Genomic DNA, 10,285 nt, shown 5'->3' with positions numbered 1-10,285 from the left:
TGACCAGTACAAAAGAAACTTCTCTAGGTGTTGGCCTTGCTGGAGCACTGATCGAGATATATTCTGCTTACACAAAGTCTTTTCTGAAGCATTGACCAGAGTAGGCCTGACTATCAACCCTGACTGATGCATGAACTCCTCCTTCCAGAACCACTGGCCTCCCTGAGAAATTCTGTGTGCAGGTGGAGCCTTTGCAAAGCTAGTCCTGAGGCTCTGAAGTTCTCCACATATTGCCCAGGCTGCCCCAGACTTCCAGGGAGTTGCATATGGCCCACCACTCCCCCAGCCTCCATTGTCTATTTCATTACTTCAGAGTGTTTATGAAGATACCTATTTTTGGAGCTGGCTGTGCCCATCACTGTCACTTGTGCAAGCCAGCCTTTTTACTACAATAACAAACCACTACATACTCACACACACCCCATTTGCTTCTCGGTGACAAATAAGCTGCTAACTGGCTTCCCCATCTTTTAAACTCCTCATGTTCTGAGTCATGTTAGCTTAGAATGAATCCACACTTTCTGGAGCCGCTGGGTGGGTCCAATGTACTTGTGTTGTTTCTTTTCCCAGCAGGCATTCAGAACAGGATGCAAATTTCTCTGGCTGAGTGAGACGTCATTAACATTTCTCCTCAACCTGCTTTAGTTCCTGGGACACTGGACAGATTAGTTACCCTCTGCCATCAAAAGCCAGGGCTCATCCAGCTCTGCTTAGTCAGTGTTTGCAAAAGGACAGTCCAGGGTGGTCAACCAGCCCCTGCCATCTTCACAGAGACTTTCTTCACAACACTCCCCCCTGGGCCCAGCTGCTGCACACTCTCAAAACAGGCTGCTAGCATAGAGTTTACCCCCTTATCCCCACAGGGCCACCAGCCACCACCATTCCCCTACCCAGCATGCTCACAAAGGTCTTGCTGGCCCTCCCCAAGCTGAAGGCATTTAAAAAAAACCCATACAGTGCAAGGGGGTTACACTGAGAATTCAGGTCTTTCCATGCTGGAGTGATCCTAATAGGTTTCTGCATCTTGCACTCATGACAAGCAGGTCCTTCCCAGCAGTTTAGTCCAATGGGAAAGCAGTTCATTCCCTGCAGGTGGATCCAACCTAGGAAATAATGTGCTCAGCAAAACCTGAACTTGCTGCAGGGGAGAGAGGAGAGGGCACTTTGTACCTACAGGATGGGGGAGCTGCTCCACCAATAGCCCTGGGTGTAGAAAGGTCCCTTTGCCCTTTCCTTGCCCTGCAGTCACCTAGTGCCCCTGCCTCAGGCAGATCATTGCTGGTGCCCTCTAGAAGGGAAAGCCCCATCATATTCCCCACCCTCTGAGCCAGCCAATCTTTATGGTCCCACCTTTCCCCCAGGAAACAATTAGGAGAAAAAAGCAAGAAAAACAACGTTTTGTATGGGAGAGCCCTTACAGGAGGGTCCTCCTGCTCTGAGATATGTGTTACCGCACATGTTTATACCTCTTATAGGGACAGGTGACAGCACTTAATCACGTGACAGTGGTAATGACTCTGGTGATATCATTAACAGTCTGCTGTATATTTCCTTTTAAATATTGAAGATTTTTATTCCATATAAATATACAATACAACAAAATCCTGCTGCCTTGTGGGTACTCCTTGGTTGGAGGTAGGCAAAGGAATGTCATCCTGAGAAAAATGTATCCTTGCTGAAGTGTGAGGCAGTCAACAGCAGCTCTGTTGCTCTCTGGCAGAAGCTACAACCATGGAGGCACTGAACATCTGGACTCAGTCTGGCCTTTGGACTCTGTCTCAGTCGTCTGAAGTTGGGGTGGTAGGTCTAGGGCAGCCTCTACTTCTCCATCCTCTTGCCTAGGTGTATGTGCCAATGGTCTTGTTGTGATGGTTGTATTAGACCTCTTGTGTATAAGCCATGATCAAGAGGATCAATGGTTGCCAGGACAGTACCATACCAGATATACAAACTGGTGCAGCCCTGCCTAACTGCCATTTTTGCTCTCACAGAGAGGCTCCCACATTGTTTAACATTTACTTCTAATTCCTGCTTCAACATGCGTTCTGTTAGTTTGAGAGGTCATCTATTTCAGCATTAGACATGATGGAGGACTGTTTAAACATTGCAAGATTCAGAGCTACGTGAAGGTGAAGGAGATCATCAGAAGGGACCTGTTGTTTGCAGATGATGCAGTCCTTGTGGCTTACAGTGTTGATGCCCTGCAACATCTCATTACCAAGTTCTCTGACTCATGCAAATACTTTGACCTAGCAATAAGCATGAAGAAGATTGCTATCATGGTCTTTATAACCTGTTCCAGATATCACCCTAGATGGTACTTGTCTGGATGTTGTTGACCAATATTTCTACCTTGGCTCAGCTGTTCCCAGCAATGTAGATCTTGATGCTGAGCTTGCTAGTAGAAGCGGCAAAGCAGCGAGGAACTGCTTGGGCTTTTGTAAGACAGAGTCTGGAACAATAACTAACTGTGAACTGAAGTGAAAAACAGTATATATGAGGCATGCGTTTTATCCACTCTTCTCTAGAGGACCTACTCCAAACATACCAAAAGTCTAAGCCACTTTCATATCAGATGCCTGTGAAAATTCTTTGAATAAGAAGTTTCTGGCAGAGCAGGGCCTTGTCCATGAAGAGAAAAATTGACAGCTCATCAGGGCTGTGGTGGGAAATGGCCTGGTAGGGTTGTGCTCTGTCCAGGAAGGGACAGGCAGGCTGCCCACCATGCCTGGGCCTTGTAGCACTGACTCAGGACGCTAACTATCGTCACAAGGCAGGCGCCCAGCAGGCAGGGCACGATGTCAGCCCGCTCCTCCTCTTCCCAGCAGTTCCCACCTTGCTGTGTGTTTCACACGACCACAGGGCAGTTCTCATCAAAGCACAGAGTGAAGTGGAAGGCGATGTCGCTGTTCCCACAACGTGAACCTGCAACAGGATGAGAGGCCAGTGTGGCTTCTACCATGGGCAGGGTGGATGTGGCACTGCTTGGTGCAGGGGAGGGGGATGGGGCCTTGGGGCAGAGCCTGACAAGTACCAGGAGCTGGGGGCCATTGCTTATGGGAGTGAGGAGCCGGCATTTGCTCTTGTCACTGATTCCTTTCAGTCCTGGTGTCATGTGCTGGACAAGGAGGGGCAGCCGATTTGGGTATTTTTCTTTGCTTCTCCCTCAGCTACATTGTGGGTGGCTTGGAGCTGAACTCACAGCTCTTCCTTCCTGTGTCTCCTGCTTGGTGCTGGCAGGGGCAGTGCTCCAGGCCTGGAAGGAGAGAGGCCAGCAGGACCTCCACGGTGCCACCACAGTGCTGCCAGGTCACTTGCCCTAGTCCTCTGCCGGCCATGCAGCCTTTTAGGACAGGACCTAGGAAGGACCAGGTGAGAGGGGACAGTCACCACACCACCAGTGCCCTGTTCTGGGCACAAAGGGTCTGAGTCCTCCATGCCCCCAGCACCCCATAGTGCACGGAGTCTCACAAGACCCCACCTGGCATCCCTGGTCCTGGAACGTAGCCCACCCCAAGCAGCGGGTATGGCCAACTTGCAGACCTACCTTTCCCCGATGGACATATTAGGGGTTGCTCTGGGCCCTGCCCTCCTGTTGGGGAGGAAGGATGAGGGACTCAATACAGGGGACATGGGTCCACATGCCTGCACACACATTGTAGCCACCTGCACAGGTTCACAGGCACATTGTATACACATATACACACAGCGCTGTCTCTCATATGGACACACAAGCACATGCACTGCCCCAGCACATGGGGGCACAGGCCACAAGAAGGTAGTCAGGGGCTGGGGCAGCAAGTATTACTTGGGGTGCAAAGGGCTTCAGCTCAGGATGCGGCCATTCTTTCAGTCTTTCCAGGCCCTGCTGGGGTGTGCAGGGCACTGGGTCATTCTGGGACACAGCTCTCTTCCTTGGAGCCTCCACCTTGGGCCTGCTCTAATGGCTTCTGTCGAGGCCCTACGAGAGAAGGCGAGGGGACAGTCACCGTGTAGCAGTGCCACCCCTGACACTGAGGGTCCGAGCCCCTCACATCTGTGGGCCCCATAAAGGGGGGAGCCTGGCAGGCACCCCACCTGGTGCCCCAACTCCTGGATTTCGCCCACCCCTGGCCTGGGGCAGTGCCAGCCAGAAGACCTACCACTCCCTGCACGGCCAGCCTGGGCAGCTTCTGTCTGTGCCTCAGGGTCTCAGGGTGGAGAGGCTGTAGAAGGGAAGAATGGGGGCGTTGGCATGGAGAGCAGCAAGTGCCTGCTGGGGACAGGGCCTCACACACATGCGCACACACAGGCCAGCCCACCAGCATGAACTCACACACATATGTACACACTCCACCCCACTAGACACATACATCCCACCTGATGGACACCTCTGCACTTCTAGATGCCTCCCCAGGGCACACAGGCATGCCCATACTACCACCCCCCAAACACACGTGTGCACAAACCTGGGGCCTGTGGGCAAAGCCCTTCATAGTCTGTGCCTTTGTTTCAGAGAAAAACCAGAGGTTCTAGTACTAGGAGATGCTCAGAGGCAGGAGCCAGAGGAGTCCCAGTCTGACCTCTCAGAGCATCTGGGGATGCAGGGGTCTTTAGGGAGAAGATTTCACAGGGATGTGGGGGACGGGGATGGGAACATGCCAGGTCAGGGAGCAGGGGGGGGCAGAGCAGGCCCAGCAATTCATCACTCCCTGTCCAAGGTGCAGAGCACAGCTCTGCCAGCACCTCACAGCCACTCACCTGGCTCTTGCCCCTGGGCACATCACCTGTTCTCACATATTCCCCCTCTTCCTGGCAGCATGGTGGGAGCACCAGCTGGGGGGCCAACACCCAGACCGGTCTGTTGGTTGTTCTCATTTGCCAGGAGGAGGCTGTGGGGTTGGCTGCATCCCAGATCCTCCTGATATCTGCAGCAGAGGCAGCTGGAGGAAGAGAAGAGCTGCTCAGCAGAAGCCCCCTTGCCACCTCTTTCCCCCAGCAGCCTGCAAGCCACTCCCTGCACCCACAGGGGACATGTCATGCCCTTTCAAATCTGTGCTGACTCCGTGCCTGGCTCCTGGAGCTCCCACCCATCTCTTCACCAAGAGGCAGCCCTAGCAGACATAGCAAAAGCCAATAGCGTCACTGCTAACAGGAGAGCTCTGGTCAGCCCGTGCCTGAGTATGGAGAGGGCCCCACAGAGGACCCTGGCAGCTCAAGCCCCAACCACGGACCACAGCTGGGGTCACAGAGCTTCAAGAGGTCTCATGCCCCTCCCCTAGTTCCTGCCCTAATAATGTGAAGCACTGCTCAGCTGGGCCAGAGTGCTTGGGCCTAAGAGCTAAGAGATCAGGAAGTGGGGTGAGAGCAGCCCCAGCCAGCAGCACAAGCAGACAGTATCCCCATGCCAGCAGGAGGCTGGAGCACCAGGAACTCCCATGATACTCTCATACCTCATTGCAAAACCCCAAGGTATTGCTGGCCCCTTACCCACACTGGGCAGTCTCTCAGCCGTCTTTCCCTGCCACCCGGGCCAGAGCAGCTGGTCAGAAATGGGAGAGAGATGGGAGCAAGTAACCAAGTGCTGAGACCATGAGGCCCTGGGGACCCGAGCTCTTCCCTACTTATCATCACTCTAGATCTATTACTTATTCTATTTATTCTAGTCTACCTAGCTATGCTTAACTCCTCTTTCTACCTGCTCTCCTATCTACTATCTACTCTCTCTAAATTCTCTACAACTCTCTACTAGCTACTCTATATCTGCTGTTTCTAATCTGTCTAATCTAATCTCCTAACTCTAACTCTTTCCAACACACAAAACCTCTCCCTACACCTTAGCTGAGTCTCTCGGGTTGCGCTGAGACTGACTAGAAAGCACCGGTGGCTCGGATTTATTCCCTGCCCATTCCTGGTCTCTGCGGCAATGGAATGACATAGGAGCTACATCACAAAGCAGCTTGTGTCAGGCCCTGTACATGGCAGTTGGACAAGGACCCTGGGCCACATCCTGCCTCCCTTTTTCTCCCTAACTCTCACTGGGCCTCTCATTGGGCCTTAAGTGTCCAAGCACAATCTGATTCAGCCCTAAACCATTAACACCAAGCGGGTCCTTCTCCTCTCCATGGGGAGACACTGGCTGAAGGCTCAGATGGGCACAAGGAGCCGTGGACATGGTGTTTCAGGGGCTGCAGCAGTCTGGGGTGGGACCCACACAGATCAGAGTCCTAGCAGAGCCGGGCTGGCAGGGCCCTCAGGAAGGCCCATCTAACCCAGCCTCTGCTCAGGGCAGGATCAGTCCTGTTTGAACCCCGCTAGACAAGGCTATGGAGGAGGTGGTTGAAACATGCCCATCAGCCCCTCAGACAGATAGAAGACAGCTGCCCCAGAGCAAAGGAGGCCAACCCCCACCCTGTGCTGAACTGACCTGGGGGACCCTGCACCCTCCTGTCACATGGGCATTACCTGCCGCCCCAGGCACCTCCCACCAGCAGGGCTCCGTCAGTCACCTTGCAGCAAGTCCCTGATGGACACAATAAGCAAGATCAGGAAGAGCAGGGCCCCCAGGATGGAGCCCACGATGACTCCCACCCACACTGCACCTGCAGACAAGGAGCACACCTGCTACCTCCTTTCATGGGCTATGTAGGGAGCATGTGGCTGCTCCCCCAGGCACCCTGCAGTGCCCTGTCTTCTGAGCCCATACACACCCTGGCACAGGGCAGGACTCACATCACCCAACCCAGAGCCCTCTTGCTCCAGGTGGAGTGGTCCCTCCTGGGCAGCCCATGGACCACTCCACCTGGAGCAGGAGGGCTCTGGATTAACCCTGGGACTACCTTTGGTCGCGGCCTTCAGCACGGGACAGAGCATGCAGGGAGCCCATCCCTGTCCCCAGCCGGAGGGATGTGGACTTTGTGACAGCTGGTCATGGGACTCAGGCCCCATGTGGCAGGGAGGAGGCATATTCCTTGCCCTCAGTGAGAAATGCTGTGCTGAGCTCAGGATCTGGCCCCTCTGTACCATGCTCAGGGGCTGCTGGGTTATTGCATGCCCTCAGGCTCTGTGGCACCTGGTCCCTTCTGCTTCCAGCCCAGTCTGGCATCAGCTCTCCTTCAAGAGGCTCCCACCAGACACTTGGCACAGGTGTCAGTGCAGTCTTGTTCTGGCTTAGAGCCCCAACAGGGCCTCCTGATCCCAGCACCCCCACACTTTACCTAAGCCAATGGACGTGGTCACATGGCACTGGGAATAGCTCACACAGTTGGCCATGTGGCATCCATAGGTTCCTGCTTGCTGCTGTGTCTGGTCTGGATTTACAGGTCCCTGACAGCATGCCCTGCCCAGGAGAGACATGGCCTGAGTGCAGCTCCCAGCATCTCTCATGGCCAGGGCTGTAGCTTCCCTGTCCCCTGGGAAATCCCTGAGCCCCTGGAGAAGCCCCTGGTACTGCCAGCCCCACCCCCAATTCACACATTGCTCCACTCAACCAGCTCCTCTGGCCAGACTGGAGCTGAGGCCTGGGGCACTTGTGTGTCTGATGCAGCCAAGGGAATGCTCCCAGCTCAGCACAGGGAGCACTCCTGCCTCGCCCACCCATGGCCTTCTCCACTCTGGTAAGGAGAGAGGAGCTCAACCCCCGCCCCAGCAGTAGCACTTCAGGATGATGCTGCTGCCCTCAGCCTGCTCCCGCTCTGTCCAGCACTGCGGGGTGGCCAGCTTCTGTTCAGGGCAGAAACAGGCGTCAGCCAAGGGAGTCCAGCTGGGCTCAGAGACAGACAGATCCAGCTTCGCAGACAGACAGGCAAAGCATGTGCTGGGGGGCAGGCTACCCTTGAATGTCCAGCAGGCATCGGGGTAGTGGGATCTGCTGACTTGCAGGTGGGGCCAGTTTGGGTAGGTGGCCATGTTTAACACTTGAGTGGAGGTGCTGTGCCAGCTTGGGTCCTTCTGCATGAACATTACGCTGTGCTGCAGGCCCAGGGTGCCCATGTAGCTCACCTGCTGGTGGCAGTAGGTCAGGAACTGCAGGGAAGATCTGCTGCCCTCAATGACCATGGGTGGGGACACCCAGGGACTGGATGCAGCACCCTTGGGGGACACAGCCCTGGAGCAGGAGAACTAGGCCTGTGGAGCACAGGCTGCTGGGGGCTGCTGCGGGCTTGGCCCCTTGGCCAAGTACAGCACCTGCTGGCCCCTCACACTGATCTGCATAGATGCTGCCAGGGCTGGCAGAGGGACAGACCACTGCCATACTGGGCAGGACAAATAAACCCAGGCAGCTTATGTGAGGCATGACAGGAGCCTGCTGGTGCCCCAGGTGCAGACCTCTGCCCTGCCCTGGTCAGGGGGTTCCCAGCTCCAGGAGCTCTGGCAGCACTCAGCTGGTGCCCAGTGTGGTGGCAGGCCCTGCCCATGGCACATGGGAGCAGCAGGTGTTCCAGGCCGTGCCCAGGTCAGCTAGGCTCAGATCTGCACTTGGCTGGGAGGGGGCTTAGAGCTGTGTGCCGAGGCAGCTTCCCCTCCAGCCTGTCAGCCCAATCCATCTTCACCAGTCAGTCAGGGACCTGCTTCCTCACTTTGGGGCTGGCAACAGGCTTTCCAAAAAGGGCCTACCTGAGACACAGGAGCAGGAACAGGAGCTGGACATTGGTCACCTGGCTGTAATCCCACAGCCTCTCTTGGGACAGCCGGAGTCTAAGCCAGACCCGGGCAGGGCAAAGGGAGATGGCTCACCCCAGGCAAGGCAGCTCTCACGTGCTGAGTCAGGTATTCCTCCCAGGCAGCAGATGCCTGTGGGGTGAGGGGAGGTGGTGAGAGTGGCCCCCAGCCATGAGCAAGGGCCAAGGCTCTGCCCCCCCCAGTAATTAGGCACTGGCTCAGCCTCAGTGTAGGGCCTCCCCCGCCTGCTCGCATTATGCCTACCTCGTGGCACTGGATGGGATGGGGTGGGAAGCAGAGCACAGGGCAGATGGGGGCCAAGGCATCTCTGTATATTGATTTTTCAGTGGCCACTGGTGGAGGCCACAGTGCACCATCCTGCAGCCCAGGTGAGCCCCAATACCAGGGTGAGGGGTCAGCCTGTCTTTTGCGCCCACAGGCCCCCACCTGCACCAGGGCTTAGCACCTTGCACTAAGCCTTGCAGGGTGGGAGCTGTAGCTGTGTGCCCCCTTGCCCTGGAAGCAGGGGCTATAGCTGGCTTGGGGCTCCATAGCACTCCCTTGTTGCTGCTGCAGAGCCTGATGGGACAGAAACAGCATGGCTCTGGCTGGGATCTGTGGGGTGAGGCAGGACCAGGATGACAGCCCTATGAGGGGCTCACTGTTGCATTCACTGATAAGGCCTGGAGGTGCTGGGTTGTGGGCAGGGTGCTGCTCTGGTCTCGTGGCTGCCCTCTCTCCTCACGAAGGCCCAGGGCACTGTGCTTGTACATGAACAGCGCAGAGCCAGCCTAACAGTAGTCACAGCCCAGTATAGTTGCCTGCTGGCTGGTCCCCCTGAAAATCTCACAGTAAGACATGCTGGTGCTGCTGGAGCCCTGAGTGCATCCACTCGCCCCATGCTGGAACCCAGGCCAGGCCCCCGTGGCCAGAGGGCGCAGGGGTTGGCCAGACCCAAGGCTGAGTGGGCTACAACACAAATCCGACTGATCTGAACTTCGTGGTACAGCTTCAGGCCACTCCCTTGTCTGCCTGGATTTACAGGCAGCTGAAGATGCTCTCCCAAGGAAAAGCCCCAGAAGGGCAGAGCCCCAGCCCTATGCCATGATATTCAAAGCACTTGAGAACTGTTTTCTAACATAGGGATACAATACCTAAATCAGCAAGTACAGAGGTATCCCCAGAAATATCAGCCATTGCCCAATGCAACATTGATGAAGAAAATGCAAAAACTAGGGAACTTCACTTGGATCACACACCCTCATCCTCTGATGTTGTAGAAAACAATTAGATTTGTATAAGAAGGGAGGAGCTGGAGAGCAGGAAACAATCCAACTTGCTCTAAGAAGAATCCCTGTTTATCTTACAAGTTTTAGGATACTAATTAGGATACTAATTTCCTTGCTGACTAGTTTAGCAGAAGTATGTTTGTTACAGGACTGTGGGCAGATTATCTATAATTTCTTCCTTCTCAAAACTTTTTTCTTTAGTAAGAAATTCATATCACACTTAAGCAATTCTATTTTACACTTCAAAATTTTACTTAAATCATTTTTTGAAAATATCATAGTTCAAGATTTTAAAAAATTGCAAATAATAAACAACATTGTTCTCACAGATCAACTCAACCTCAACCCAAAACGCA

Source organism: Crocodylus siamensis, chromosome 2 (assembly GCF_052110815.1).
Source record: "Crocodylus siamensis isolate JL-2025a chromosome 2, ASM5211081v1, whole genome shotgun sequence".
NCBI classification, from domain to species: domain Eukaryota; kingdom Metazoa; phylum Chordata; order Crocodylia; family Crocodylidae; genus Crocodylus; species Crocodylus siamensis.
Note: the sequence above shows the minus strand (reverse complement) of the source record.